Source organism: Otolemur garnettii, unplaced genomic scaffold (assembly GCF_000181295.1).
Source record: "Otolemur garnettii isolate 467f Iridium unplaced genomic scaffold, OtoGar3 scaffold00011, whole genome shotgun sequence".
Lineage (NCBI taxonomy): Eukaryota > Metazoa > Chordata > Mammalia > Primates > Galagidae > Otolemur > Otolemur garnettii.
In genome coordinates, this window is record NW_003852406.1 from 18,778,885 (window position 1) to 18,784,132 (window position 5,248).

Below are 5,248 nucleotides of genomic sequence, written 5' to 3' on the forward strand. Positions count from 1 at the left end.
TGGTGCAAGGGAGAGGGAGAACCGATGCCCTGTGACATAGCACAGCTGCAGTGGGGGCGCCAGCAACAACAGGGCTCACACCCCTGGTGATATTTTGGAGAAACACTTCTTATCTCTCTTAGCAACCAGAGGGAGCCAGGCCTCAACTCCAGTGGCAGCCACGCTTCTACTCCAGTGGTAGCCACAGAAACACAGGCCCCATAAACAAAGAGTATGCCTGAGGCAGTACCTACCTGGGCAGGGCATGGCAGGGATGGAGACTAGAATACGTGTGCACAGAGTCGGCATACTCCCAGGGTGGGACTGAGTCAGAATTGCTGCTTTTGTGAGCCCAAGGTACACCCGGCCCCAAGTGCAGCATAGCTAGGACAAAAGCAGGCATGGTAGTGGCATCAGCGAGAGGCAGGAACTGAGAGCCCTTTGTGAGCTCTAACCATGCCAGCCCCAACACGGAGTGCAGCGGAGACAGAGATGCCAGCTCTGTGAGAATTGGTCCAGCATCAGCAGCACAGGGCAGAGCTGAGTCACAGTTTCTGTGAACTCCAACAGCACCTGGCCCATAATGGAATACAATCAGGACAGAAACACAAATTCTGTGAGAATATAAGTGGCAGCAATGTCAATCTGGGGTGGGGCTGGAACTGAGTGACACTCCCCAGCTTCCATTAAGCACCCAAGGTAGTAAGGCTTTAGGTCCCCCTGCTGGCTGGTGGCAGAGTGCGGCAGCCTAGACAAGGAGACATAGATCTCCCTATGACTCAGGTAGGTGCAAATCCCTGATGCATCTTCTCATTGGAGGGAACTGGGCCACAGCCTTGCGAGGTTACCAGTGACTGGGTGTAAAGGATGTGCAAGGTGAAGGAGGCATCAACCTCCCTGGACTAACTCGTTTGCTGGGTGGGCCCTTCTGACTCCATGGAGCACTGAAGCGAGCCACAATCTAGCTGTCAGCAGACCCCTGCTATCTAGTTGCTGGAGACCTTTTGAACTTTCCCACTTGAGACTTGGTGCTGATATGACAATTGATTTGGATCTCTTGACTTGGGCCAATCACCCGAGGACCATCCAAGCCTGGTTGTGTTGTTGCGGGAAGGTTTGATTTTCCATTTCCAGTTGTTGCCCGTGGGGGACAGGATGTCTTAGTTGCTTGTATTTCTCCATAGCTGAGACATCAACCCAGAGTTACTGATTCACTAGGATTGGACAGAAGACTAGCTGAATACAAGACAAAGCCACCTAGCCTAGCCCCACCACACCAAGCAGGTCCCCAGTGTCTCAGGCTATAGTACTGTACTGGTCCTTTGCAAAGCTGCATGGGAAAAGCTGCAGTCACCAGTCCTAGCTCTTGGGCAAAGGGTGGGTTAATTCCTACTCTGGTAGCCCCCAATTCAATTTCACCTTACCTGTTCATCTAGCCAAACAGTGAAAAATAATCATAGGGTGGAATCAGTGGGAAAACTCTGGCAACATGAATAATCAGAATAGATCAACTCCCTGAAGGAATGACAAGGCAGACACATAAGAAGGTACCATTCATAAACAAAAGGATGTGATGTCAGAAATTGAGTTTAGAATTTGGATGGCAAATAAGATTAACAGAATGGAAGTAAAGTTGAAATTAGAAATACTAGAAATAGGGTGGTGCCTGTAGCTCAGTGAGTAGGGCATCAGCCCCATATACTGAGGGTGGTGGGTTCAAACCCAGCCCCAGCCAAACTGCAACAAAAAAATAGCACCCTGAGAACCTGCACACTGCATCCTGCCCCTCACGGTGAGGAGAAGGTGGAGGAAGAGGCAGCTGGGGAGAGCCAGCAGAAGCACAGAGCCCAAGTGAGGGATCCGATCTGCCTGTGGCTCACTGCCACCTCCCCTCCATAAGCAGAAGCCCTGACCAGGCTGGCACGCCCTCCAGCCCCTTCCTTGTCATCAGGCTGTGAGGACAGCGCTTGCAAGTGAGCAGGGGGAGGGAGGGCAACCAAGCGAGCACTGGGAGGAGGTGCCAGACTAGCAAGTGACCATGCATGTGGCATGAGGGAAAGCCATCTGCCTGCCCCCTTCATCTTCCCTCTGTCCCCCTCCCGGCTCTCCACCCGCACCATAGAGCAGCACCATGTCAGCGCCAATGGCCAAAGTCAGTAAAAAGGAGTGCAACTCCAACGACAAGAGGGCCGATGAGACCTCAGAAAAAGAACAGCAGGAAGTAATTGAACATATTGATGAAGTACAAAATGAAATAGACAGACTTGATGAATAAGCCAGTGAGGAAATTTTGAAAGTAGAACAGAAATAGAACAAACTTCACCAACCATTTTTTCAGAAGAGGTCAAAAATGATCGCCAAAATCCCAAATTTTGGGGTAACATTTGTCAACCATCCACAAGTGTTCGCGCTGCTTTGGGAGGAGGATAAAGAGGCACTGCTTCATTTGACCAGAGTTGAAATGACAGAATTTGAAGATATTAAATCAGGTTACCGAATAGATTTTTATTTTGATGAAAACCCTTACTTTGAAAATAAAGTTCTTTCCAAAGAATTTCATCTGCATGAGAGTGGTAGTTCATTTTCAAAGTCCACTGAAATCAAATGGAAATCTGGCAAGGATTTGATGAAATGTTCCAGTCAAACACAGAATAAAGCCAGCAGGAAGAGGCAGCATGAGGAACCAGAGAGCTTCTTTACCTGGTTTACTGACCATTCTGATGCAGGTGCAGATGAATTAGGAGAGGTCATCAAAGAAGATATTTGGCCAAATACATTACAGTACTACTTGGTTCCTGATATGGATGATGAAGAAGGAGAAGAAGAAGATGATGATGATGACAATGATGATGATGAAGGTTTGGAAGATATTGATGAAGAAGGGGATGAGGACAAAGGTGAAGAAGATGGAGATGATGAAGGGGAGGAAGGAGAGGAGCATTAAGAAGATGACTAACAGAACACTGATGGATTTCAACCTTTTAAAAAATTTTCTCCAGTCCCTGGGAGCAAGTTGTAGTCTTTTTTTTTTTTTTCCTCTTATGCTCAGTCACCCCTTTCTTGAAGTCTCTTTTCTTTACACCATGATTCTCAACTTATTTTGGGGAGAAATACCTTGAGCAGAATACAATGGGAAAAGAATCTCTACTCGTTTCTGTTCCAAATTCATTTTTATCCCTTCCTGTCTCAACAAAAAATGTATGGAATCAACACCATCGAGCTCTGTGGGAAAAAAGAAAAACCTGCTCCCTTTGCTCTGCTAGAAGCTGGAGGGTGCTAGGTCCCTGTGTAGTAGTGCATAGAATTCTAGTTTTTTTCCTCCTTTCTCTGTATTTTGGGCTCAGAGAGTACACTGTGTCTCTATGCGAATATCAACAGTTACTATTTACCAACAGTATCTGTGTACTTTCTCTTGTTAAAAAAAAAAAAGAAAACAAACTTTTAAAAAATGGGTTATTGAAGGTCAGCAGAGGATGGGTTTGACATGTTTGGGTGGGTTAAGGGGGCATTTTGACAACATGGCTTCTCCTTTGGCATGTTTAATTGTGATGTTTAATGGACATCCTTGGAGTTTAAGATGACACTTTTAAAATAAATTCTTTCGTAATGATGCCTTGAGCCCTGCCACTCAAATGGGAGAATCAGCAGAACCTGTAGGATCTTATTTGGAATTGACATTCTCTATTGTAATTTTGTTCCGGTTTATTTTTAAATTTTCTTTTTGTTTAACTGAAAAGGAAAGATGATGCTCAGTTTTAAACATTAAAAGTGTACAAGTTGCTTTGTTAAAATAAACTAAATGTGTACACACACACACAAAATAGCTGGGTGTTGTGGCAAATGCCTGTAGTCCCAGCTACTCGAGAGGCTGAGGCAAGAGAATTGCTTAAGCCCAGGAGATGGAGGTTGCTGTGAGCTGTGACACTACAGCACTCTACCACGGGCAATAAAGTGAGATGCTGTCTCTACATCTGTCTCTACAAAAAAAAAAAAAAAAAAGAATTCAATGAATTCAAAGACAAAATCACCAAAGATTTTGGCACATTGAGAAAAGAATTTGCAGTCCTCCAAAATATGAGAAATACAGTAGAATCCCTCAGCAGTAGAATGGAGCAGGCAGAAGAAAGGATTTCTCACGTTAAAGACAAAGCTTTTCAATGCTCCCAAATGCTCAAAGGGGAAGAGAAGTGGAGAGAAAAACAGGTCATTCTCTCAGAGCCCTGTGGGATAATTCCAAAAAAAACTAATATTCACCTTATAGGAATTTCTGAAGGCAACAAAGTTGCTTTGAAAGACCAAGATGTTCTACTCCAAGAGATAATTGAGGATAACTTCCCAAACATGGCAAGATTCTAAAATTCAGATAGCAGACACTTTTCAGAACCCCACCACGACTCGATCCAAATAAAGCATCTCCTAGACATTATAATTAACTTCTCCAAAGTTAATATGAAGGAAAAAATTCTGCAAGCAGCCAGACATGAAAAAACCATAGCCTACAAGGGGAAGAATATTAGAATGACTGCAGATCTCTCTGCTAAAACTTTTCAAGCTAGAAAAGGATGGTCATCAACCTTTAACCTCCTAAAAAAAAATAACTTTCAATCCAGGATCCTGTAACCAGCTAAACTGAGTTTATTTATGATGGAGAAATTAAATACTTTAATGACATTCACATGTTTCAGATATTTGCCATAACTAAACCAGCTCTCCAGGATATTCTCAGACCCATCCTCCACAATGACAAGCACAATACTCTACCACCAAAGTAAACTCATTCAGAAACTTTTGATCAAATTCTAACTTCCACAATGGTGAAAGGATTAAAAATGTCCACTTTTGAAAAACTTGATACCCAAAATACTACCAGGTTTATCAATACTCTCAATTAATGTGAATGGCTTAAGTTGTCCTCTAGAGAGGCACAGGTTGGCTAACTGGATACAAAACCCAGGCCAGATATCTGTTAAATACAAGAATCTCATCTTACCTTAAAAAATAAATATATACTTGGGGTGAAGGGGTGGTCATCTATAATTCAGGCAAATGGAAATCAGAAAAAAGCAGGTGTTGCAATTTTATGTGAAGATACAATAGGCTTTAAACCAACAAAAGTGGCTCATCGCCTGTGGCTCAAGTGGCTAAGGTGCCAGCCACATACACCTAAGGTGGCAGGCTTGAATTTAGCCCGGGCCCACCAAAATAACAATGACAGCTGCAACAAAAAAATAGCCAGGTGTTGTGGCGGGCGCCTGTGGTCCCAGCTACT

General features: G+C 44.0%; 1 pseudogene; it reads left to right on the plus strand.

Moving 5' to 3' along the window:
• Nucleotides 1–2,110: 2,110 nt before the first annotated feature.
• On the plus strand, nucleotides 2,111–2,998 carry LOC100959611 (annotated as a pseudogene).
• The last annotated feature ends 2,250 nt before the right edge of the window (nucleotides 2,999–5,248 follow it).